Below are 27,969 nucleotides of genomic sequence, written 5' to 3'. Positions count from 1 at the left end.
GTGCCCGTCTGTGTGTGTGCCCCTCTGTGCGGGTGCCCGTCTGTGTGCCCGCCCGTCTGTGCGGGTGCCCGGGGGTGCGCGCCCCCGCGGGACACGGGCGCGCGCCCCTCTCCCGGCCGTAGGTGCACGCGCCTGAGCGCGCGGACCCGCGCACGTGCCCGCCTGTTCCCGGCGTTCCCGCCCCTCCCGCTCCCAGCGGGTCCCGGCTCCGCGCGACAGAGCTGATCGGCCGGGCGCTGCCGAGCATCGCCTCACTCCCTCCCCTCCTCCTGCTCCTGCTCCTGGCGGCCCCGCACGAGCCGCCGGCCCCGCCACGCTCCGCCGGGCTCACGTGTAGCGCGGCTGCGGGATATCGAACGCAAACAGTGCTCCCCTCCCGGCCCCGCTCCGCCGCCCGTGCGCTGGGAGCACCTGCCGGGAGGGGCGGCCGGGCAGGGGCTCCCCGGGGGCGGCGAGACCTCCCCATCCCCTGTACCCGGGTGGGGGGGGAGGGGACACGACTCACACACGCGACAGCCGCAGCCGCCCTTGCGGGGTGACCTTCAGGGCGCTGCACAAACGCCATGCCGCACCCTCGGCCCAGCCCGCAGGGGCTTGGGATTTCTCTGCAGGGACACCTCTGGGATCACAATAAACTACTGTGCCTTGATCCCATGGTACCATTACAGGACAGTTAAATTACATCTGGAAGTCCAAGCATATTGGTTTTACCTCTGAATTTCCTATTGGATTGCAACATTGTATTCCACATTTTCTTGCCCTTAAGCTACTGATACTTTAACTCCATCCTCCTTTTTTTTTGAGATCTGGGAATTGCACTGAATGCATTAAAGATGGGACGTTCCTTGGTACCACCTATCAGGTGCGTGTTCTGGAGGTTACCTGCAAGAATGACCTAGCTTGAAATTGACCACCACCCTACCACCCAGCCAACCCAAACATGTTCTTCTCAGCTCTCAAGAAGTGGCCACTGTTGCCTCCTACCCTCCCTAAGCCATTAAAACTAGCAGTCAGGGGAGAAGTCATAATGTGGTACCCTTCTCCAAGTGATCCATGGCTACAGACCAGAACCAGCCCCTGAAGCAACTGAGACCTACTTTTTTAGGCTGTCAACCTTAACTTACTGCACCCTCACTGGGTCTGGATAGGCCAGATACCCTCAAGGTCACACCACCATTCATGGCAGTGGGTAAGCACGGCCTCCTTAGCTTCAGCCATACGACCAGATTTCTCAAAGCCGTGAAGGCTTGTAGGTTAGAGGCACAGAGAGGTCATGTGCCTAGAAGGCTGTATTTAATTGGGAGTGTCTGCTTTGCTGAATGCTCCATGATAAATTATACATGATCAAAGGGAACCAGGTGTGCCACATGGATTTGCATCCTGCATTAGGAGAATCAGCTCTCAGTGGGGTTTGTGTGATGGGAAAGAACTGGTCAGCAACAGGGAAGAGGATAACTGGAATCCCTCTTTTCTCCTTGGTGTCTGGTCAGAGCTGGTCTTTCAAAGAGACCTGCTGATGGTGAGTGATAACAAAAGCAAACATAGACAGCAGTATCTGATACCCAAGTGATCATCATCTATGCTGCAGGGAGGACAGTATTAGTTACAAGTTAAGGCAGCTGTGATTACAATCAAGCCAATAAATAGATGAGCACTGCTGAAGGAAAAAAACACCCATTTTTAACTTCCCAGACCTCAGCACAGTTGCTGCTCTCACCAACTGGTCTGTTTTTCTCAGCTGCTGGGACACCCAATCTACCCTGGTCACTGGGGAACTGAAACACTAATGCCCTGGGTACAATTTACAGCCCAGTTATACTACTCTACACAGGGCAGCAGTTTGGGAATTATGTATAGGTGTGTGGTGGTGTCACCCAAGCATCAAACCTACTCACCAGACAACCTGCCCTTGAATGCTGTGTCTCATGTTATCCATGGGCCAGGACCCAGTTCATCTGGTCTGCAGAGGAAAACACCACATGAGTTAGTTCAAGGCACATGCAACAGCAACAGCTGGTGCAGCCCTCTCCTAATTACCTTCTGCCTGAGAAAGGGGGATCATCCAAAATAAAACAGGGATGGGATATTCAGGGAGGCTCATGGTGATACTAATATCAGAGAAGATTTGAACAAGAATACACTCTTCCACAGCATTATTCCCTATGACTGCAGAGAATGAGTTTGGAGAAAGCAACTAGAGAGTATCTAAATAAGTGTATCACAATTACACTGTAAACGGCCACCCAGAAACATGATCTTCCTCTGAGCACACTCACACCTTCACTAAAAGCTCTAGTGGTGTTGGTGAAGGCCGAGCTGCGGGAGCTCCTGGCTTCATCAGTGTTTGTTCAGGGATCACTGGGAAACTCTCCCCTCTTCCTGCAAGCATCTGTATTTCTGTATAAATACACAGAGAAGTCCTGTTGGGTTGGCAGTGTCCAGCGATGTCAAATCCTCATGACTGCACATGAGGCAAAAGGCCCTCCATGAGGGTTGCACACCACCCCTACAAGCTCTTTTACACAGCCAAAGAATCTGTCCCATGTATGTCAGTACACACACTTTACTTGATGTCTGTGAATTATCCTCTCAGAATCAGCAGATCTAATAGGCAACAAGGTGCCAAATTTTATTCAAATTTACTGTTTGTTTGGCTGTGTAGATATCAATCAGGCCGTCTCTAAGGCCACTACTATATGATCTGATCTTTTAAGGTGATAAGGGCCTGAGGCAACATTGGAAACTACCAAGAACAAAATGTACAAAGCAATGTATGTCTAAGAGATTAGCTGCAGGATGAAGGATGGGGCTGGGGAAAGCTGTGCACCAGCACCTAGGAAGGAACAACCTACAAGATAGAAGTTGCTAAGGGTTTTTCTCACTGCCTTAAGCAGTTAGCATGTGAAGAACATCCTGATTTTCTCCGGTGGGTTTGGGCATAGCCATCAATGAGATTCCTGCTTCCTTTGGGTCTCCTGCCTTGTGCTACTGGGAGAAAGGACTTAGGGCAAGAAAAGCTGTCTCACTATGGAGGAGGAGGATGAACAATTACTTCTAATGTAGCAGCAAAAAGTAGTGCTCAAGCGCAGAGCAAAACAAAGTAATGATTTATCTGGCTTGGTTGCTACTTGTAGGGCAAATGAGACTGTGCTGCTGGTGGTCACATACAGGAACTCTGGGTAATGTGTGATCTAGAAACATCTCTGATAGTGGCTGTGGATGATCTGCATCAGAAGAAGTTAGGCATGCCAGGGTGGGGAGCCTCTCACAGACTGCAGGACCAAATGCTAACCATAAGGTGACAGAAGATTGTGAAATGGCCTCAGAAAGTTACTATTCATGGGCTGCCACTGCAAACACTGCCACTGGGGCTCCTCAGGCTGGCATGCCCAGGAGCTGGAAAGGGCAGTTGGCCAGGAGCTTGGCACCAAGCCTGCATCACACACAACAGGTGAGGGAGGGTGAGGAAAAAACAGGCAACAAGAGCTGCTGCAGCCCTGCAGACCATGATCAAGATGCCTGGTGGCAAACAGGCATTATATACTCTTCCAGGAACTACAAGAGACCTTGAAGGGGAGAGGTGTGACCCTCGAGAGCTGCCCTCAGTTCCCCAGCAAGGCATCTGCTGGTGTTTCATCCCCACATCAGTTTCTTGGTCTTACTGGACACTGCCTTAGGATTGTCCTCCAACTCTCTGCCTGGGAGGTTCACGTGAAAGAAAGCCCACTCAGTGGCTGCTACACAGTTTAACACCAGCTCAAGCAGAATATGTAGTCTCCCAGAACACATTATGACAAAAGTAGCTTTCAAGTCTTCCTTCTTTCTCTCCTTGTCCCCCTTACAGATGTGGGGTCACTAGGGATTAGACTTATAGACATATGCAGTGGTCCTCTGAGCACAATGATTACACTTGAACAGATTAATTGTATGTAGCTATGCAAGCTGAGGTAACTAAGTTCAAAAATTCGTGAACTGGTAGGCACTGAGGAAGTAAATTTATGTAGAAAGAGCTTCCCCCCAAATCCAGATATGGGGCCACTATTCTTTAATATCAGTTCAATAGGTGTGTGGGAGTGCCTGCACAGCTCCCACTTGGATAAAAACGTTGTGGAAGACAACAGCTGATAAGATAGATTAGTGACGGTAAACAGCATGTACGGATGGAAAACCCAAAAGTGTCTGACAGGGCATTTACCCCAAACCAATCTTATTGAAGAGGGAAACAATCACCAGGCCTTAACTGATCACGCTAAAGAGGATGGCAACTGTCAGCTAGATTAAACAGTAACCAGGGAATAACAAAGACAATTTTGAGACAAAGAATGAGTTGATCTGAAAGGCTATATAAAAGAAACATAGAAAATGGTAACGGAGCAAGGAGAGGCCTCAGACTGTCAAAAGCCAGTCTGGCACATCACAAACACTGTTGAGCTCAGATGCAGCAGCTCCCCATTCATGGGACGCTGTCATAAGCTGGCACCCAGCATGTGGCCTGACCCTGTGGGATACAGCATGTAGGGACTCACACTTTGGGAGGGTGCACGTGACCTGCTGGCATGCCTTCTCACAGCAGGTGCATTAGCTGATTGTAGGGAGTAGCATGGGCACCCCTAGAGCTGGAGTGGCCACAACCCCAGTGGGAGCGGGGTGTAAGCGGCAGGACCTGTGCTCCCAGAAGTGGCCCCCATGCCACTGACAGAGGAGTTGGTGCCTACGTGTCTGGAGATTAGTTACAAAAGTGTGTTTAGGAACTTGCAGAAACTTATCAGTGTTTTATAAGTATCTAACCTTGTGGTTGAAGTGCTGTATTGCTGACATAGATCCTGAATGTATAGTTCACGGACTATCCTTAATAAATCAATAAATCATTTCAATCCTGATTTGGTTTAACCTACGTGAGCTGAACCATTTTTCCCTGCCTCAATGACCAGTTGGTGAAGGCTTTTGAGTAGTCCTGGCAGGAGAAGGCCTATATGCTCAGTTATAGAAAAAAGATTCACCTCGTGTTGAACTGGTGACTATGAGCAGAAAAAGGGAAGGTTTCTGTGGTGGACTGGCTGGGAGGTGGAGACAGAAAAGGGAGATGCAACAGAGACAATGTGCTGTGTGCCTGATGTTTGATAACTGGGATGGATACTTCTGGTGGACGGTACAGAATTCTGTTGGATGCTACAGTGAAACCTGCCAGCTATCAACACTGGAGGTGACATATGGAGGCAAAAGCAACTTGTGAAGGCAGAAGAAGTCAAATCATATCACCAGAATTTCTCTTTTAGACTGATGCAGGAAAAATTACTCTGATCTCAGAGAAAATAATATGAAAATACTTTCTTGCATGAAATCCACCCTGTTTTCGTTGGCACATCTGGAAGTGATCACCACACAGAAAGCAGCATTATGCAGGAAGTAGCTATGAAACTAGCAAGAACAGCACATGTTTTGTGACAGTGGACACCTGGAGCCCTTACTGCAGCAGCAACCAGTTTTCTGGTATGCAGCCACCAAACTTAGGCAGCTATGTGAACTCAGCCACAATTCTGGGGGACTGATACGGCTTCACCCCTGCTGGTCCAAACAAAATGGTCCCCATTCAGCTCCTACTGGAGATAGCAGCACAGTGTACCAGTAAAACAGGCTACCTTTAGGTTTCTGTCTTGGCAGTAAGATCGTGAAGCTTCACTCTCCACTCAGTCCTAACCATAAACTCTGATGGCAGGTTCTATTTGGGCACCAGCCTGCTTGTCTGCTCCACTTAGAGCTCTGCTGTCTACAGCACCAGCCAGCCTGGGACATCCAGCATGAAACCAAGTCAAAGAATGAGAAATAAATAGACTCCAAAACTATTTTGAGGCCTGCTCTAATGGAGCTTAAAAACAAAATCAGAGTGGAAAAACATTTCTATCTTTAGCCATCAGGAGCAAGACTCATCTAAGCAACACCACACTGGAGCTGGCAATGGGAATAGTAAGTTAAGGTTCGACTTGTTCCTAAATATCAGTGGGATGCTACATGATTTACAATGCCAGCCAGAGGCCTTTCTCCTACTCCTCATGGGAGGTCTTTTCCCTAAAACAACTCACAGATGTATGTGATAATTTTAAAGATTACTCCAGCATTGTTTGCACTAAAAGTTCTTATCAACTGAAGGTAGATGTCTCTGCAAATAGAAAAGCCTGCTGCCCACTGTGGGCTTCTTGGTGGACTTTGCTTTGCTTTGGGTTGTCTGGTTCCACTGTGACATTCTGGGATGACCGACACTGCACCATCACTTGCAACACAGTGACACATTACAGGTAAAAACTGAACACATTTTCACTGGAGAATCTCTCTAAAGTCCATGCAGTTATCATGACAAAAGACATCATGCAGCTGTAATGGAAACTGCCTGTCTTCATTCTGCTGATATAAACGTGATGGCTTGGTAACCACGCTGGAGTCTGAAATTCCCTTTTCTCTTTTAATCAGTCCTGTGAACTGGAGCAGATCACATAGCTGAGAGGCATTCACATACAGGCCAAAGGAGGCAGACACACATCTAACAGGTGTTTAAAAAGCACTTTTCTCATTATAATTCTCATATAATTTCTTAATCAGTAGAAGCTAAGAACCTGACCTTGGATATTTTGTGGGTTTAGATACTTGTGTAACTTGGAAACCCTGCTTTGCTTTTGTGCTCTGATAACCAGGATACATTTGACATGGTCATTTGTAGCAGATTTGTGTCAAAATTAATCCATTCTGCAACAGCATGATGGGAGCTGGGCACTTGTGTCACTGGTGTTCACAGATTGAACAGGCATTTCTCAGAAAATCTCAGTTCTGGCTGAATAGGACACAAGTGCTGGGCACAGGGAAGTGAACACCATCAGCAAACCATCATGTCTGCATTAACAATGCGGCAGGTAGCATGTAGTGATGCTGCTGTTATTTACATGAGGCAGTACTGTTGTTTTTCTGTTATTTAAACCCTATTTATCATCTGAATGACACAAACCCTTGGAGGATATAATCGTGACAAGACACTCAAGTCATCTAGAGTTTTGAGTTGCACTTTTTTTCTCATGGGAAACATCCCCAAAATACCAACATGCAAATCTGTTCTTCTGCGAGTTAAAAGAATTCGCCAGGCAACCAGGACCAGGAACTGAACAGAAATTCCTTTTTCTCCCCACCCATATTTTCTTTTGAAAAAGCAGTCACTACTGGTAATCAAAGATTAGATACTATTGCCTGATATTCAAAGCACTTCACAAATGAGCACTCAATATCAAAATTGTCTTAGCTAACCTGTTTTATTATAAGCTAGTTTTGGTGACCGTAAGAACATATGACTGACAACACCTGGAACACACCAAAGGTCCATTTAATCCAGTGCATCTTCTCCAGCTGTGGTCAGTACCAAATATTTAGAAAAAGAGCCTAAGAAGAGGGCAAGTACACTGTGACCAGTGTGACCTCCCAGGTGCCAGTAGTCCCCCGCCTAGGGATTTCCCAAGCCAGGCAGTACACTGACAGCTAAGTAAACTGGGCGTAGTCCCCAGCTAATCTATGTCTCACTTTGGAGAAGCAGTTTGTATCCAGCATGTTGCACCACCCTCCAGCTTGGTGGTGTGACTGCAGACTCTGCAAGTTCACCTGAGTGAGCTTTAGAGGCCAGCAACCGCGCAGAGGTGACGGTGGTGCACAGCTGGAGCCTGCCCTGGCCTGTCCACTGCTGTGTCTCATCGTAGTTTAACAAGATGGTTGAAAGCTGTCCCTAGTCTTGCATTGTAAGTCACCACAAGCCTCAGGGGGCCCACAGGTCAGCTGCCCCATGGGGTGTGTGGTTACAAGTGAACCATAAACTTCAGTGGACATGTGGTAGTTTGCCTGATGAGTGGGGTACCTATCTTACTGTCATGATGGTATTTGAGCAGTCACCCACATGTCAACACCACCAGACAACATACTAGCCTATAAGAGTACATAAAGAGCTCTGAATCTTTGACCCCAAGCTCCTTCTTCAGATGCAGCCTCCTAGCCCGTGGGAATTGCCTCTCATGTTTCAGATGAAACAATCAACTGAGGTGGCCTCTATGTCACCTGTGGTGACTCACAGTCTATCCTTGCTGCACGAGGCTTGCCACATGGAAAGACACATTCTGCTAGGCACATACTTAATTTATAAGCACTGATTATTGCATAATGGATTGGAGAGCAAAGGTCCTGGTCTATATTGTATTCAAAATGCCATCTGGAAAGAGGCTGGCATGGTCTGTAAGATGGCTGCTTTCTTAAACCTGATAGCTTTGTAAGAGAATCTTTCCCAGCATTATTGATGAGGCAGAATTTAATGATAAAGATGTGTATTTTATTCTCAAGGAGAATGTTTTTGGTCACTGGGATGGTGATCAGTGGCTTAATTCCCACGACAAGCAGTGGGATGATTATCCTGTTATAAATGTAAAGCAAATAGTTTACTCAAAGATCTTTAGATGTCATTAGTCTCTTAGAAAATGCATGTCAGTAGGTCTCATGTGACTTGGAAAGCAGTGTGGCTGTTTCATGTAACTTTTGCCTCCACTTAGGTCCACTGGGTGCCTATGACTGAGAGCAGCTGTCCTTATACTGACAGCCCTGTTCAGGTCATGGAGGCTTTGACCTGCCTCTGAACTGACAGTCTGAAGCACTGGACAGATACTGCTGTTTCAGTTCTTCAACCTTTATCTCAGGGATCAGGTTTCCAGAAATCTGCTGCAGTTGAGTTCCCATAATGAAATGGCACAGCGAAGTCACCCACATCAGGCACTCAAAACAAGCCTGCAAATCCCCCTCTCTCTTCTTGACTTCAAAACACAGTGAAGAGTAAATGCATATATATTGTTATGGCCCCATTTCTTGCTGGTAGGTGTGTGTGGGACATGGGAAGCTGGTGGCAGAAGAAAGAGCAGAACCAGTGTTTTGGTACCTTGGATATAGCTCCATGCAGGTGATGGCATTGTCCTTGCTAGCTGGTATGTGTCTGGGAGAAGGCTGCAGCTGGGAGCCTCACACAGAGCCATGTGCAGCTGCCCAAAGCCTGTGTGTGCTGCACTCACAGGAGAGAACTACACACGTTTGGCCTCCTGCCTCCGACAGAACAAAGTGCTTTCTAGGTATCAGTGAACTGAGTCTGGCAGCATTGCTTTTCTAAGGTGGTGAGTTCCCGTTTCATCAGAGGGAAAAACTATGGGTTTACCTACATGGAGATACTCCAGAATCCTAATTTGAATGAACCTTGCAAGCTAATGAAACTTTTTAAAAACTTAATTAAATCATATTAAAGCCTCATGTGGGCATTTTAACTTAAGAAGAACATTTAATTTAGTCTACCATTATTCTTACTAAAGATGTCCACTTTAATGCAGATGACTCACCTATTTGAAATGCATGCTTCTAGTTCACCTGGATGACTTTTCCCTCCATTTTCCATTGAAAAGAAGCCATTCAAGAGAGAGAAGGAACTTGTTTGGGATCATCTAAAAGAAGTGCTGGGAGCAGAACTGTGGGAGGCCAGACATACACGAGTATTCAGGTAAGAAGCTTTTTCTCTCCACTGTCATTCTAGAACTGCTGGAAATGCTTTTTGCAGATCTAGCCCCACTGCACTCTTTTTCTGCCCCTTACAGATCAGGCTTTGCAACAGATTCGAACAGCAGAGGCAAGATGGGAAGAGTGAACTAGCTGGTGTCTTGCTCCAAGCAACACTGTGTAGAAAACTCGTGAAAATGCCACAGTCCTTTGAGACTGCAGCCTAGGGATCATTTATTCTGTCCTTCCAGCGTAACACAGACAGTATAATTTCATTCCATTACTTCTTCAGTCAGCCTGATAGTTTATCTTCAACTGAAACATAAAGTCAGAAATTTGCTGCAGTCAAATTTCCAGGCATTTTGTTGGATACATGTTTTCCATTAAAACCAATTTTCCTTTCAGAAAACTACTTTTTTATAATATTTTTTCCCTCTGACAGACATACCTTTCTGTGCAAAACCATAGTCACTGCTTTCTTGGGGATGAAGCTTTGGCCTATAGCATTTATTTTTTTTTTAAAGAGGGGAAAACTCCATATCTTTCCAGGAGCCTGAAATTATTACACTAGCATGAATGCAAATTTCTCCTAACCTCAAATACCTCTCTGTTATTGTCACTGCTATGCTTAGGTTCTTGAGGACATAGAGTGAGTCTGTTTGTCTACCTCAATATGCCAGCAAAGTAGTCGTAACAGAAATACCAAAGCCTGCAAGTTTTACAGGATGATCCCAGTCTCAGGCACTCCACAGGAGCCAACAGGAGAATCTGGTGGGCAGCTTAAAGGCTTCTTCATATATAAGCCACAAATTTAGACTTTTCCCCCAACCAAATGGCAGAATGAGGTTGGGCAGTGTAGAGAGATTCAAATACACATTGGAATAAAACATAAAAATGAGCAAGACAGAAAAATGGTCAATAGCACCTATAGGCTAGGTAATTTACTCTCAAATGTTATAGTCTTAATTTGAGATTTATTTATTCTCAAATATCAGACTAGACTTACTGTGCTAGACCATTTCCACATTCTGGGATCATCAGTAATGTTCAGAACATATATATATGCAGTTTTCCAGTGCCGGATCTTCACACAATACTTAGGACAAGAGCACTACTTCTTACATTTTCCTAAGGCAGAAAGTGAGAAATGGGAAAAAGTGACTTGGCCTTGGCCACACTAGACAGATGTTTACCAGAGAACTGGAGGCAACACTCACAAATCAAACTATAGTTACACTTTGTTTGGCACCATAACACCATCTGTCCGAAGCTCACGAGGTCCACAGCAGAGCTGGGCACAGTCCTCAGGAGGAGGTCTGTAGACAGACAGTTCTCTTGCAACACTCATAGATACCCACCCATCCTGCCTTCTCTATTGCCAGGATCCCTTGGATCTAGGTCTTTCCTCAAGCTGCCAGTCTTCCATCTGGAAAACTACAGTGCTCTGAAAAACCCTGTAGAAACAACGTTGGAGTTATTGACCTCTCAGGGACCTATGCCTAGACCCTTATTACAGCACCCTTACATGAAGTTGAATAAAACAGCACATTCAACTGAGTCTATGACAAATGCATTAGTTTGCCTAATTTTCTCATCTGCCAAAGGACAGGGTTGGAATTATTCTTTCTGAGCAAATGAGTTTTAGCTTTTCTCATTAGGTTTTCATAATCTACCGTGCGCAGACTGGGAGGAAAGAGCTTTCAGCAATTTTGGCTAAAAATAAAATGACTAAAGGTTAAAACCCTGAGCAGGAGTGAAGGTGTAACTAGTCCAGAGAAGTTTCCAGCCTCCTTCTAGCAGTCTTGACTGCACGAGGAGTTTAACAATGCCAAAAAATGACAGAGCCAGACAAATCCTTACCCAGGTAGTGGAATGGGCTGTTAGGTCAGATACTGTGACTGGTAGAGACTGATCTAATATAAATAACGAGCTTAAAAGATGAAGGGCTTATCTGTACTGAAGTGTCACTTTTACCTTGGCTATGTCACTTTAGATCACTCTGGTGAGCTAACTTTATGGTGACACTAGAGCTGTGAAATCTCACATGGTCTGAGGCAGACACAGGGATCTATTACATAGCATGGGGCATTCTGCATACATGTTTGCATCTGTCTTCTGACCTAAAGAACCACCCATTCTCCTCCAAACCACAGCACTGTGCTCTGTGTGCTGGAATTGAAGTAAGCTGAGTTGAATGCACTCTTGATCACATGGATGCACTATCTGAAATTAGAGGCAGGTTAAAAGCCTCTCATGTGTCCTCCTCAAGCCTAACTTTGCAATAGATGCCTACCTCTCCCAGGAGTTGCACCAAGGACACCAGATTACTACCTAGATTGAGTAGGTACCAGCACCATACAGCTGGAGTCACAGCCAAGCTGGACTGTGTACCCTACCATGCCTGCACTACATGATATATTCAAGGTAGGGCTTGCTGGTACAGCAGTAAAAGCCACAGCTAAGAGCACCAAAGGAATACATCCCTTAAAATGAAATGAGGTATTGAGACAAATATTTTTTTTTTTGGCTGACATAACTGTGTCAAAACCAAGGCTTTAACAAGCTCTTTTTTTCACACTCCTATCCAGCTCAGCTTCACAAGCAAAGTGATGAAATGTAGGCCAAATGCTCTGCAGAGCCAGCTAATCCTTTTTATTCGTATGAGAGCAATCAAATATATGTGATTGACCACAGGTAGTGTGTCAGGGGTGACAGCGGGTCTGTTAGCACCTTGGCACATACTGACGAAGCAATAGATGTTGACCAGATCAAAGTATACCCCTGAGATGGCCTGAAAAGAGAGGACTGAAAATGGAGGCCCTGATCCTGACAACATACTGATGCATCCTGAAGAAGCTGTCCTGTGGGAACAGAGAACACTGTCTCATGAAAACAGGAGCACTGCCTCATGAGAACAAGGACCTGTTTTGAACGAGAGTAGTTGGGAAAAACATCAACATGAGAGAAAAATAAGAGCAGGTGCTCGAGACTGTTGTGGGAAAGAACTGGGCTGTTTTGAGAAAGAGCAAAGTTGTTGTGAGAAAGTAGAGTTTAGAAAATGCACCTATTAGCTGTAAGAATTCTGGTGTGAAAGTTTGAACGGTCCTATCCGTGTGAATTACGTGTGTGCAAAAACTGTACTTAAGGGGCTGCGAAAGCAGCCCCGGCGTCCCTGCTTTTTTCTTGGAATAAACTTTGCTGGAACCTTTTTTCGTGTCGCTTTGGCTGTTCCGACATTATCAGCGACAGTAGTGTATGTTGCAGCCCATGGACAATGAAAGCAGAACATGCTTCACTGTCTGCTTGTTCTTGGGAAAGTGGGACACGTGTTTGCTTGTGCACAATCTAGAACATGGATAGGGCTCTGGGAACTCAAAGAGAAGGTCACCCTTACACATCTCCATGCAGCATCACCTGCCTTGCCCTGGACTGCAGCTCTGGGACACCGGCCCAGAGGTTGCTGATCGTGACCAAAGCACACACACAAGGGGAATGAGGGAACAGCGGGAGAAGGAGAGGGCCTGTTGCAGGTGCAGGGAAGCCCTTCCTCACGAAGGCATACATAGCATGCAGGTCCCCAGACTGCTGTTTGTCACACCACATGTGACAGAGAAAACGAGACTTAAGGAAGATGATGCCACTCATAGTATATATCCTATGGCAGATGAGCTGTAATTCTTTGTACAATGTTAGAAAGCGGGGGTGGTGTTTTTAAAGATATTTTCTATACTGCAGCTAAAAATGGCAGGCTTCACAATGAAGCTGTTGTTCAATTAAACGTGAATCAGTGTGTTTGCAGACCTGACTGAGATAGGGAAGTAATAAAACAAAGACACTAGAACTTATCAGTAATTCTTACCATTCCTTAATGATGTTTCTAATCTATGCCTTTGACCCTTCAGTAATTCTACTTGGTTCTCTGCTGCTGTAACATTTACAAAGTAACTGAAAATTTTATGCCAGTTGTTAGCTTATCGTGTTCTCTTTTCAACAGCCCAAGACAAAGACCAGTATATCATAAAATAAAAGTCCAACTCCATATTTAGACTTCTGAGTAAATTACTTGAATTTGAAATCAGCAGAGTTCACAATCTCACTGCTTTTAACAGAAACTCAAGGATTCCTGAAAAATCAAGTCTTTTATCAGACTTTCAGATGTGGTCTTGGGGACATGTTTTTTTATGCATAGGCACAGGCCTTCAGTGAACTTCGTGCCATTAGTACAGATATTGGGCAGAGACACTCCTTAGACCTCATGAGGATATTTGTGCTTTTTCTTTCAAATCACCTGAGGGACAGCTTTGCATTCCATCAGGCTGGTTTAGCCCTAGAGGCTGGATTACCAGAGACTTCTGTTGGCCTATGTATGGGTCTGGACAGCAAAGGTGGGTGAGCTGTCTTGCTGGCATCAGTCCTGCAGCAAAGCCCTGTGAGTTACAGACTGGTATGGAGCACAGCCTTGACACACACCATCTCCACAGCAGAAACACCTCCCTAGTAAAACTCACTAGTGCTGGAAAAGTGTTTGTACAAAGCTGTGGCTGAAAGACGAGCTCTTTTGACTACACCTGCTCTCTGAGCAAGCATGGTCACACTCATGTCAGTATACGTTGGTAAAGCTTTCACTTCCAAGAAGAGAGAAGAGTTAAAACATTGGCAGACCTATTCATGCTATTGTAATACTATTTAAAATTGGGAGTTGCATTGGTATGGACTTAGTTAAGTGAAAAACAACCTCCTCTTGACACATATGCATAACTACAACATTTGCACAGGCATGCAGCTGTAGACGAAACACTAGCTTGAAAAGTCTTGGTGACTTCTGGGCAGTTTGCTCACATGGCAGGATTATGCAGAAGGAACCGCATAAAATAAAGTTTGAAGTGGCAGATTCAAAGCTAACAAAAGGAAGCGCTTCATCAAATGCATAATTAAATTCTGGAGCTTGCTGCCAACAGTGCTATGGATGCCTAAAACAGATTTCAAAAAATGATTTTACGAAGCTGTGGACAGAGCTATTAAGTGCTATTAAACAGCAAGATTCTAGGAAGCTTTCAAGAACCCACAGCCTGGCAACTACACCAGAGAATTACCACTACGTGCTTGCCTTTCTCATATAGTTTTCTCTAAATATCTGCTATCAGCCACTGATGAAGAGAGGATACTAGAGTAGACAGACATATAGAGTGATCTAATGTGCCCATTTTTCATTTAAAACTTCCTACTTTGGCACTGATTTACCTCAATGATGAGGGTTGTGAACCGTGGGGATTCACCTACTGTTTATAAGTAGCTGAACCATCCATGAAGCCCAGGCAACCTCTTCAAGAGACCAGCTCTAAATCAATCAGGAGATAGTCATGTCATGTTCTCCCCAGGTTACTTTATCCAGCTGTTTGCCCTCAGGAAGGTAGAACTTCTCAGGAACTTAATTCACCTGTTGCAGGTGTACCCTAAGGGGTTCACCCAACTCAGATGCAAAGGATTGCAGCAGGCAAAGATATTGATTCCAGGTCTCCAAGTGCTTTGCTGGCACCCAAACACCTGATCTGTTGTGCTTCTCAATTCAGGAGATAAGTGCAGGAGAAGGAGAAGGAGGTAAAATAGGTAAGAAATAATAATTGTGCAATTGGCTAAAAGGATATAGCAAACTTTTATAGGGTGGCATATCATCACCCCCCCACCCCATCCCTGAGGTTTACAGTGCACACCTCACTTTGATGGCCTTCTTTGTTAGTGTGAGCAGTCCTCTCTGCACAGAAAACTGAACATGCCTTGGAATTGTGCTGCAATAGTGGTCATTACTGCTGGTATACATGAGGTCAAACTCTGTTCTAGCAAGGAATTTGTCCTCTGAGCTGTAACACGGGTTGGACTCGGGTACACAGGTGAGACAAAAACATGCAGTAACATGGTTAGCAGAGAACTGGGCTGTAACATGACCCCTTGGCATAGAGATCTGCCTGCGTAAATGCCACTCCAGGCATGACAGATGGAGGGAAAGGAGTTTTCAATGCTGCTACATATTTCTATTGCTCACAAATGTAACAGATCCCAGTCTGCTGTGATTCCTCTGAGTTTTCCCTGAACCACTGTAACATCTTATTATGTGCTACTTGGCCCCATGGGCAGGAAACCCCTGAGATAACTCCCCAGGGAACACCACTGGGAAACACAGGTTTTATTTCTGGTTCTGCCCTAGGATTTCTCATCATTATTTAGGAAACTGAAGAGGTGACATCTCTGTGCCTCCACTTCTCTCTTGTAAAGCAGGGTTTGCGGCAGTTTTTAGCCCCTCAGGAAAGCGAGGAGAATGCAAAGATTTGAGGGAAGCTGTGAGGTACTCAGATTTGGTGGTACCAGAGACCACCACAGCACATGAGACAGGCAAGCCCTGTGTATGGAACCTGATGAGCAGAATCAGGATGAGCATTTTCACCAGGGCAGGTGGCTGCAACTGAGGCTCACCCTGCCTATGGCAGGCTTCCTGCATGAGCTGAGGTAAATTCATACTTTTGTCTCTTCCACTATGCTCAAGCTTTGCCCTAGGATGGCAGCAGGACAGATTTCTGACCTGTGTAACACTGGGTCAATAGCTCAGTATCCCAGCTAGGAGAGGACTCTGCACCAGCATCATGAGCACCTTGTTCTGGCACAGCTGCAGAGCCCAACGTCAAAATCTCCCACCTCCAGGTCACTGCTGGGAAGAACTACAGTTTCTTAAGATTTCCCCAAATAACACAAAAGTACATGTTCCAGAACAACTTGTTCTACCTCAAGCCATGTGGTTATTTCATCTAGTGGTGGGCATTGGAGGAGCTACTTTATCATCAGCTGCAGCAGGGCTGAACTGTTTCCTGATGTTGATTAAGGAAATAAAAGTCACCAAACACAGTTCTTCCTGAAGTCCTTGTGTGAAGCTCTTCCTCTCTGCATGCTCCCCACTGATTGCACTGCTTTGCCAAGCCTTTTTAAAGCTTCTCCATTGTTCTTCGGGTGCTGTCAATCAATCACGGTTGCCTGTGCACACTGGCAAGCTTTGCAAAGGCAAATATGCAATTGAGATCCTTAATTAACACCATGTAAGGTTCAGATGTATTCACTGGGGAAGGGACATGTGAAAGAAATCAAGGAAGAAACAGAGCAGAATGGGGGGAAGGGATGGACCCTTTCCAATGATTTTATCTGCAGAAAGATATAATTAAGCTAGAATAATATGCAAGCCTGTTTAAAGAATAATATGCAAGCCTGTTTAAAAAGAAAATGAACATCAAGAAAAGCTGAAGCTAACAACCAGCTGTGTCCTCTTTGAGAGTTAAATGAATTAGCTCCAAAGGCAGAAAAGAAGACGAAAAATAGGGTTTGTGTATCTTAAAGAAAGTGAAATCTACACCCACTGGTATGACACTGCAAATCTTCCACTTAATTTGCATAGTAGGGGCAGGTCTTGTCACTAATAGAGGGAAATGTCTCTCTATTTGCCCATTAAAAACATATGCTTTGCTTCCTGTTGTCAACAGAACTAGTCCTACCCTTCCACTTTCTCTCCAGATCAACTCAGGCTTCCTCTGCCAGCTTTGCTGCCTGGGGTATGTCTGAAAGGCAGTGCTGAAGGCGGGGTGACCAACAGGTAGGCTGAATTTGAGACTGAAGGAAGATGATACCATAATGTTCATCAAGATCTCACTGGGGTGAGGGGGAACATGGTGAAATGTGTTAAACTGTCAGTTTGAAAGAGAACCTTTAGGTAGTGATTTTGAACGTGTTTAAGAGAGTTAGCTACCTATGTGATCTTCTCAGCAAGCTGGACACTCAGTTCCTCTAGGGTGTGTCTACACTAAAAGGAGTTTTACAGCATATGTATATATTGCTAGAGCCATGACAAAAATATTTCAGTAATGGAGGTGCCATTCATACCAGAGAGAAGTTATTTTCTCAGCTACCTGAATAGACTAAGCTGCCTTTTTTTTTTTAAGCATAATTGAAATTATTTTAGAGCCAGCACTGTGATGAGTTTGACGCATATTCTCCTGTATACCCCAGCTAGTATATCCCAACCAGACAGCAAAAATTTTCAGTACTGAGTAATCCATATGCATATTATCAATACCACCATTACCCTTTAGAAAGGGAAAAACAAACCCGGGGACAAGTATTCACTCCAGTGTGAGAAGTCACACAGCTTTGCTGAGGAGACAACAGCAGCAACTCCAATTTTCCCACCTCTTATTTAATTTTTCCCTTCGGTGGTCTGTTTTCAGCCCTCAGGACCTTGAGGATGCCGATGGTTCATTTATGATTGAGAAGTTTCTACCTCTGTCTAAGTACTACCAGAAAATAAGTTTATACCCATGAACTAAACCCATCAAGAAATCACAAATCAATCTGCAAACTCTGCAGGACAATGAAGAAGCTGAACAGCCTTCAGAGCACAAACAACACAAAGTGCCTGAACTCCTCCAAGTCACAAGCAGTGACTTGTCGGTTTTCCCTCACTGCTGTAGTTGTCTATTAAACAGACATGTAAAATATTACACTACTATGGATGGATTTGCACAAATGTTTGTTTTCCCTTCTTTCTCAGCTGAAGAGTGGGAAGAAAAGCATGTATTTCTATAGTCCTGGATACTAAACTGGTTTTTCCTAAATGTAGAGCAAACCAAAGGATCTATTTTTTCAGCAGACTGACTGTTTTTCGAAAGGGAGTGACCAAGTAAGCATATATTGCTATGATAAGACTGAGAAGACCAAAACAGGTGAAAGGCTATCATTCCTTGCCCACTTGAACCCTCTCAGGTCTGGCTGAGATTTAACCACTCCTTTGACAACAGTCCAGCCCATTCACGTGAACAATGCACAAGAACTCACAGCAAAGTAGGGAGTAAGAATTCCTAAATGCCTGTGTTGAGAGGGTTGAGAGACCTTTTCTAATTGAAGACAGGATCTATCAATCACAGTTTACTTTAGTGGAGGGCAGTGAGAGTGGACTGGTCAATACATGTCAGAACATAGACAAAAATGAGATTAAAAATTTAGAGATGTGGAGATCTTAATTATTTTGGGAACAGGACAGGGTAGTAACTAATGTCAAGCAGTTTTTGAATAAAGGATGAGCACTTGAAGTGCTGGAAGACTTTTAAATAGGAAATTAATAAGGGACAAGCAGAATAATGATATATTGTTGTATACTTTATATGCAGATATATAAGGCCTGTGTTATTCTTTAAAAAAGGACAAATAGCACATAAAGAAAATAAGCAGCTACAAAGCAAGATCTGTATTCATAACTTATGCACCAATACAATTACCTCCCCCCCTTAGTTTTATTTGGGAGGAATTATTTAAAATTTCTTGAGTTTTTAATTGCGGTTTCTCAGGCATTTCTAATGGGTCATATTTCAGCTGCAGCATAGTGTCTCTGGCCTTCTATTTAAGTAATACTTTGCTTTGGCAAAGAGAACAAACATGGTCTGGGAACCGTCTACAATCTCCTCCAGTCAAATTCACAAACATAATTCTAGGCTTTTATCTCCTGCTGGAGTCTGCTGCTGAAAAAATTACATTATTATATATGTGATTGTTAAGGTAATCATAAAATATGACATATTGACTTTTTTAAAATAAACACACACCTCCACCTGCCCCCCAGCTAGCAAAACTGTCTTAGTCTACATCATATTTTGGTCAGCTCTCTGACTGGCAAAACACTTCTTTGTCATCAGTGGCACACTAGGTACTTTATCCTGGGTTTTATCCATGTACTCTGGAATGTTTGACATGACTATAAATAATTCAGTGCTGACACATAGATTTTCAAAAAGATTTAGTCTCAATTATAATGCAAGATAAAGCCAAGTGCCTGGTAGGAAGAAGGCAGCATGAGAACCATGCTTTAACCATTTTCTTCACCCGAGTGACTAAGCAGTGAAGATGGCCCTTCTGAGGCCACATCTTTGTGGGAAAATGCACCCAGTTGAAAAGCTGGAATAGGCAGAGCTGGTGGAAAATCCCTGGCACAGCTCACAGCCCCCGATGGGGGAGTCAGCAGCAAACGTTTAACATTCCTAGCCTGAATAGACTGATTTCCTTCCCACAAGTCCTGGCTTGTGGAAGGCAGATCTGAGACAACGCACTTACAGGACACATTTCTCACTGGAATGCATTGTGGAAAACAAGAGGTTAATAAGAGCATATAATCTGTAGTAAGAGGGGTGGGAAGTTTTCCTGCTCCCAGAATACAAGCACCATGTGAAAATTCCCAAAGAAGAGAGGCCCAAGAGGAAGTTTCTTAATTTTGTCCACACCATCAGGGCCTCTAGACAAAAGGAATTAAAAAAAAGAAAAGGAAATAATCCAATCTGGCTTCATCCTTCTAACCTGATAATAGTAAAGACCAAGTCTGGGCTCAAAATCTAGGATTTGGTATTTCTGCTTGTTCCAGAGAGGTTTCTTTGGCTTAATGACCTCCAGAGTAGGAAATCCCAGCTGAGACTGATTGGTAGAAGACAGGGGCTAGCTGTTCTTGCCTGTTGCCTTTTTCATCATTTAATGCCAGTCCTCAGAGTAAAAGGGGTACAAAAAACTAAGGTTAGGACCACGTATATCTGGCCTCCTACATGACATTTAGGCAAAATTCCTGTCAGCCACATAGAACTGCCTCAGTGGCAAAGCGTGTTGCTGCATTTACAGCAACATCAACTTTCCTTCTGGAGTTCAAGGAGAAAATGCTGCAGAACAGGACTCCCACCCTTGGCTTTTTCCAGTACCTTTAAGGGCAGCTTGGGACAGCAAAAGAGAGTGACCGTGAGAGTCATTTTTCTGCAAGGACACTGCTCCCCTGCACACCAGCCCGTGGCACCCGCTGTTGCCCAGGGCGGTGCCGGGCACTGACCCTGTGCACACGTGGCTGGAGCTGACGTAAAGCACCTCTGTCCTTCCACTTGGCCTTGCAGAGACACCTCATGTGTGATAACTCTGTCCCTGCTCCATTGGTCACCTGGGCTGACCTGCAGCTGGACCTGGAACCCGTACATACTCTTTCCTGCTCGCTCTGGTGCCCCACTGGCTTCCCACTGCCCACGTGCCAGGATGGGGCCCTTCATCAGTGGAAACCTGCTCCCTTGCCTACGCGGCCCAGCCCAGCTCCGCAAAAATCCCAAGGAGGAGCAGGGTGCTGCTACCCTGCTGCTGCCGTGCCCTGAGGAGGTACTGGAGGACAGCCCTGGGGCTGGAGCAGTCTGGCACTGGCTCTGGTCTGGTATGCTGACCAAACCAGTTACACCAGCACCGCTGTCCTCCCAACCCCCACACTGAGCTGGCCAGGACACTGGGAGGCCTTCAGGCAGACAGGGGTGGGGATGGGACCTGTGGAGCTGCTGCAGCTCCTTGTTGGGTATTATCCAAGAAGGAAAGCCACGTGGTATCTTGACCCACGTGGTTTGAGGCCAGTCATTACACCCACTTGCTAACATTGCAGGGTTAAGTTGTAGCATAAACAGGGCTGTGCTATAAGTACTGGTACACAGCTTAACTAAGCAAAGACCATCTAAAGAAACAAATGTGAAGCTCTCCACAGGGCCGTAGTTATCCTTATGCCTCCCATTTTCCAAGATGAATGCTGTTTTGTCTCTCTACTCATAACAGCCTTTCAACATCTTGGCCTTGGAGACCTTTCTAGTAAAATTTCCCATGTCTCCCAGCTAGTTCCCTTAGGGCCAGGACTCTTTCCAGAAGTCCTGTTCTTTCCTTTCCTTCAGATATCCCTACTGTAGCCTGGGATCACACACTGATCTCATTTTTCTTGTCCATTTCTTTTGATACCTCCTTAACCCATCTTCTCCTCCCATTTCCCTCTTCTGGTGCTCTGCTTGTTCCCAGTTTCAGAGAAGGTAAAGCAGAGATTCTGCTGTGGATTCTGAGGGAATGTGACAAATGTTCTTCTGCTGGGAAGAGAAACTGAGAGAGAGAGAGGAGATGTGAAGCCTGATTTATCAGGCTGATGACCAGGCATTTTTTCCATGACAAACTTTTCTGAGGACTGACACAGTAGGTGGGTAGAAAGCAAATGGCTTTCAGAGATAACAATTAGTGTTTCACCAAAGGTGACAAGGAGCATGCATGACCAGGCCAGGTCAGATGTGTGGCTTCAAGTCCTCTTGTCCATCCCAACCCCCTCCACTCTGCTGTGAGCCACACATCAGCTCTCAGTGTGGAAGACATCTGGTTCATAGTAGAGAGTGGACTTTTCTTATCAGTTTCTGTGGTTTTCACTGCTTTTCCTCCTCATTCTTGTGACAGAAAGTATATTATCCTCTACTTGCACTTACAGGTGATCAGAGGTTGCTCTTCGTGAGAGATGATTGCTTGGGTCAGAACTCCTGGGTAGATGTAGAGCAAATGTCAGATATGAAGGGAAAATTTCCAAAATACAGTAATTTCACACCACCAGGTCAAAGCCCTTCTCTTAAAGTAAAGGTCCCTACTCTTTTCTAGGTGTTAATCCATTGATGAGTTTTCTACAAGCATGAAAACAACATAAGCATTACTGAATGAACTGACTTTATACCAGGCACACATTCCCACACATAACTGCTGTACTGAAGTCAGAACCATGTTTCTCCCCTTCTCCCCTCCATTTTGACTTCATTTGGAAAGAGAACATGGTTCCCTGGGTACAAATGACACAAAATGCCAATGTCCTTCACTCATCCTTGCAACACACATGGCAGCACTGCTTTGACGATGCATCTGCCTTGGCCTGCAGCTCACCTGGTACTGGCTGTTGTGCAAGTGCTTCCTGGAAACCCTGCAGTGTTTTTCCTCTGAATCCGGCAGGGGCTGAAACTGGGTCAGGTTCTGAATGCAGATCACTGTAGGGTGAGGGTAGCTGGCTGAGCCAGTGCAGCTCTAATGCTTGCCTTTTCTTCCTCATGCATCACTGATCTGTACTGGAGCGATGTCCCAAGCTCTCTGGGCAGCCAGGTGAGGAGTAGATAGGGAGGTCTCAGTTTCAGGGAGTTTATGCTTGATGCCATTTGGGTTACAGGGATGGGAGCTAAAGCCCCACTGGCTACCTGGAAGTCTCATCCAGCCATTGGACCTGCATTGCTCACGCGCCTGGGACAGCCCTGGCTGCTCATAGGACAGACCATGAAAACATTGTAGACAAAATGTGCTCCAAGCCGTAACTTTGCAACACTTTTGGGGTTGTAACTTAGATGTGCATTGTGAAAAACAGGCAGCAGAAGGGGTGAGAAATCAAACCCCCTCCGAGTGCCCGAGTGGCTCCTGTATACTCTAATAGCCTCTTCACCTTACTGTACTACTCCCAGTGACCTTGACTTCAGCAAGAAGGCTGACAGCTTAAGTGAAGCACAGACTAGCAGTGATTAAGTGTCAAGTTCCAGTCAGTGACTGCCTGCAGGATGAGCAAAACGACTTTTAATCCTCAGTGGTTCACATCTCACTTGCAATGGGCCCAAATTAGCTGTTTGGTTATGGGGCTGAGATCTAAACAGGCGACTGAAACTGCTCTAACCCAAGAGAAAGGGCAAGAATTTGGGAGGCTCTGGCATAACTGCTTGACCTGCCACAAACCCGTCACATAACCATGCCCACGTCACCCAGTTTTAGCCCTTCACATTGCTTCCCTGAAATCGGGGCAAGCACAGCAGGCTACTGAGGGTTGGTACTCTGAGGTCTGTAAGAAGTTTGGCCATTGTAGGTGACACGTGCCCCAGAAAGGCCCACAAGAAAGAACTGGCTAGAATTAACACCTTCCCCTTTCCTTCAGCACTTCACATGTATGGGTGCAAAGTCACCCAGAACGAATGCAGGACAGGGACATTTACTCCAGCCCTGCCTGTTTCCCATATCCTGTGGATAAGACAAAACTTCAGGCACCGGGGCTGGGTACAAGTTACCTCGTCAATGCTAAATTCACTTTAAAAGCAGCATCATCAGTCTTTTTCTCACCTCCTCCCTCCCCACAAGTGCATGAAGTGCCTTTCAGGTAACAGACCATACCCAAGGATTCCTTGAGACGTTAGCACGGGAAATCTTCAGTTAGAGAAAGCTGCTGTTGTTAGGACAACATGTATCATAAACCCTGCCATTGCTGCATACTCCCTGCCTGGTCTCAACCACTCTCCTTATGCTTCATGGCCTCTCTCCCACTTGACAGGCTGCAAATGAGGTCAAATGCTCTGGAAATGGTTTGTGGCACTCCTTTCTCTATATAATAAAAAGCCCAAATGAAAGCATTTCTCAAGTCAGCACTATAAGAGCAAAGATGCCTAAACTGAAGTTTTGAATTAAAGGTGGTGTTGATCAAACTGCTACAGTTGACTGACTTTGCACGGAACAAATCAGTCCATGAGTCAGTGAGTCATTCATCTCTGCAAGGACTGAGATGCCCTCCTCTCACCCATCTGAACAGTAGATCTGGTTAATGACAATACATGACTTACATTTGCATCATGCATCCATTCCATAGCAGCTTTTTAGCTGCAAATAGCAAGGCTACATGTCTGGCCCTGTGCTGCTGCCTGGTGAAGGAGAAGGCTGTATATAACCTATCAGATATGCAACTAGAGGGCACAGTAAAATTGAGGGAAGGGAAACTAAGTCATAACATCTGGGACATGGCAAAGGTGTACTGCTAACAAACTGCAAAGAAAAATTAAATCCATGTGATTAGAACCAGCACACAACGTGTCCAGATCTCATGATTACATATCTCACTGAAGACATGGCCAGCAGCAGGTTTTTCTAGCAGTGGGGGCCTTTCCTGCTTCAGATATAAGATTGCCACCTACTGACCAATTGTCCTTACTTGGGGCAATACCCTAGAACCTGACCCTCCATTCTCCCCTTATCAGAAAGACTCCACTACATTTAGTTTGTGCTATCTGATCAGATTGCAACCAGAGGTCATATAACTGTACAGACCATTAAGCACCAATTCACTTGGGCAGAAGTAAATGGCTCCATTTTACTGAAGTACCACTACTCACACAGTTCACCTTAAGCACAGGGACATTATCTCAGCAAGGCAATGAAGGCAATAAAAATGCAATCTGCCCAAGACATGGTTCTTGCTGGGGAGATCTGGATATGGAAAGTTTTTCCAGGTCTTTCCAGATCTGTGCTGCTTAGTGTGTAATGGGAACACCTTGCAAGCAGCTAGATTTATGTGTCTGGGACTGGAATATTTGGGCACATGTTGGTTTGTGGTACCCTGCCCCTATCTGCCAAATGCAGAGAGTAGGCTTTTAGATGACTTCTCATCCAAATGCGTGTGAAAAAGTATCCCTGCTGGAAACCTCTCACTGTAGCACAGTTCTGTTTGTGCTGGAAAACCCAGCTATCACCACCCAACAAAGCAGCAGAGTGCTCTTGGAGGGGTTCTTCTCAGCAAATGTCCAAAAATAGCAGATATTGCAGAAGGGTAGAAGGTCACGTAACACCCATGCTACAACAATCTTCTGAGTGCTGTTCATTACCTACGACAAACCAGCCACTCCTTTTCTTGTTGCTTGCTAGGCAGTTTCTAATTCACATAGTCTTTCTTTAGCTGCTGTTTTGCTGAGTATCTCACACATTTTTTGAGGCCCAGTTTTCCTTCACAGAGCTGGGATAGCCACATTGGACTAAAATCTGCGCATTTCCGAGTTTTCTCTCTCATTTCAGTTACAGCCTCTGCCTCTGACTCAGACTGGTGTTTCTGATAGGATCTCAGAGAGGGAGGAAACAAGAATAAATAGCATCACGCCCTCCTCACGTGGGTTGTGGTGCAGAGCTGAAACAGAAGATGAGGAAGAGCCTAGGCTGGAGAGGGAGGGGGCTCAGCTGAAACTAACCCACATTTTGAGGATTCCTCCACTCTAATGGGGCACTGAAGCAAGGGTATTACAAGCCTCTCCTTCCCTCATACCGGTACCCAAACCGGCTATTACTAGTTCTTAACTATCAGAAGCATGAGCTGTCTGTTCTAAACTCCCAGACCTGGCAACAAAGCTGCCTTAAGAGGCAATTAATGCTGCCAGGCAAGATGAGGGTAGGTTAGCATGGTAAAGGTCACGGACACTCAGGAGCCCTGGCCAAGGGTGATGCTGTGTGCGCTTCTCTCCAGGGAGCAGCACTAAGGAGAAGTCAAGCACAGGCCACTTTGAAAGTGTAACACTTTGAAACAGTGGTGGAAAGCTAAATAACTTTACTGGCATGGAGAGATAGAGAGTTTAAGGATTTTGACAGTAAACAACTGATCCTCTGACCTGATTCAAAGCCTGGTCTGGTGAGATTCAATGGTGACTCAGCCTCAGAGAACTGATTAGTACCCTACATGCCAGGATATGCTGGCCTCAATTTGGTTCTTTGGAGATACCTGCACGATGAAGAGTTCTTTATAACTGGCACATACTGAGAGTTTTAGGAGGCCACTAGGCTGAAACTGAGACAGCCACTTACTAATACAGTCAGTACCTTTCAGCCAGAAAGGCCTTATGGTATCCAAACCCAGGATTTCTTGGTATCCCAACAGGGTCAAACTGGAACAAGAAGACACACACACAGAGTTTTGTGAAGCTCCCCTTAGAAAGGCCCTTATGCGTGTGGATGTCCTCAAAACATTATCAAATGCTTTTATTAGGTACCTACAACTTAGTTCCTTCACTCCTCAGGATGCTGCAACTTTTAATAAAATCTTAACTCACTGGTTGCACAATTTCAAATCTCATTCTTTGCCTCCACCAAACAAGGTACAGCTACCAGGGCAGTGGTGTAGCTAGCAAACCTCAGTACTGCATTTGCAGTTCATTTTCTCAGACAGTAATAATAAACCACACCAGTAAAAAGCCTCCTGCTGCTGCTTTTGCCTCTTATCACTGCATTTACAGTAAAGCTTGTGCTGATTGCAGTAGACCAGTGGAAGGTGAGGGAGAGAAAAGGTATTTTCCGCATTCTTAATAGCTCTATAATTTCCTAGTACAAGATAAGGCTAGGTCGTGTCATTGATCCCTGTAACACAGGACATCCCAGGGCAGATAAGAGGTACATAGAGGCAGGCAGCCCATTCTGGGTGAGGGACAGAGCCTCACAGAAGAAAGGAGAGCAAAAGCTCACACAGAACTGAATCCACACCAGGAGATTGCTTTTCTCTTTTCAGCAGGGCTATTATGGTGGAGATGAGCTCTAGGATGAGGCAGAAACAGCTGTTTTTAACAGTGTGTGTTCATTAATATCTCTTCAATTGAAAGGACAAAATAAGCAGTTGGAAGGAAATAAAGTCCAAGTAACTTTCTCTAAGAACGCAAAGACTTCATGATCAATATCCAAGTCCACCATGAAAGACATCCAAGAAACAGACTCAGTGTTTGTGAAAGTTCTAAAAATATAAAATTATTTTCAAAAACCTAAACATTTTCTATAAACATTCCTATATGCCCTAATACAAAAAAACAAGAGGAAATTTCTTCTTGTTTCCGGATGAAAATTCTTTCTCAAAAGGGGAATGAAACAAGGAGAGGAAAATGAAATACTGTATACTGGGAAACACTGAATGTTAATATTTACCTGTCTTGTTACATCTTTTTTCTACTGATACTTGTTGACATGTTGGCCTCTTTCTGGTTAGCTGGTTTCTACCTGAGTTCATGCATAGGAGAACTTGACTCTTGATTTGGAAGGTACAACTGTAGTATATTCTGATTTTCCCAAGGCCCACCTGGGGGAAAAGAAAAGGAACAATGTGTCACTTCACACCTTCACCTCATTCTTCTTGGGCTTTTGCTATCTCAGCCTGTTGCACGTCACAGTTTGAATAACACTGCCCGGTAGCCCAGAGCAGTTATGGGCCAGGCACATGTTCCCAAAGGGATTTTCCCTTTGCTCTTACGTGAGCATCTGGGTGCCTCTTGGTTTACATAACTCTGAAAAACATCTGGGGTTACAAATTCCTAATACCTCAATTTGTTATGGAAATAAAACATGCTTGTAGGATAAAGATGCTGTTTGCAGGTTACACCACTTGTTGAGTCAGAGGGAGGAGGAAGAGAGGAGAGGTCGGGTTAATGTATGCTATTCTCTGTCCCAATTCTTTTGATAATGGTTCCAGGCAGCTGATTGTGCCCTTCCTGAAGTACACAGAAAGTGCCAGAAGACTACTTTCTGCCAGCCGAGCTGAGGGTCAGGCTCTCTGCACAACTGAGTGCAAAGGAGGGCACGTTTCAGAGAAGTATTTTTAGTGCAGGGGAGATGATGGACCTGGAAAGGGAAGGCACTTCTCCAAGCCTGAGCTGGGCAAGTGCAGGGTGTCTGCCAACCCTGTCCCTCTGCCAAAGCACTGCCAACCTGGAAAAAAGAAGCTTCTTACAGAGGTGAACAAGCTGTTCGCCTGACTTCCCGGGCTCCCCCTTCCCTAAC

The 27,969-nt window shown here is 45.2% G+C and overlaps 1 long non-coding RNA gene across 1 annotated transcript; it reads right to left on the bottom strand.

Moving 5' to 3' along the window:
* Positions 1-1,405: 1,405 nt before the first annotated feature.
* On the bottom strand, positions 1,406-27,257 carry LOC113951985. The gene is made up of 3 exons (XR_003529342.1): positions 27,121-27,257; positions 9,396-9,521; positions 1,406-1,960 (listed from the first exon to the last, which is right to left on the bottom strand). It is a non-coding gene; the product is annotated as an uncharacterized LOC113951985 (long non-coding RNA).
* Positions 27,258-27,969: the final 712 nt, after the last annotated feature.

The sequence above is a fragment of the Corapipo altera genome, unplaced genomic scaffold (genome assembly GCF_003945725.1).
Source record: "Corapipo altera isolate COAL_440 unplaced genomic scaffold, ASM394572v1 61, whole genome shotgun sequence".
Taxonomy (NCBI): Eukaryota; Metazoa; Chordata; class Aves; order Passeriformes; family Pipridae; genus Corapipo; species Corapipo altera.
Note: the sequence above shows the minus strand (reverse complement) of the source record. Positions and strands in the feature narration are given on the sequence as shown.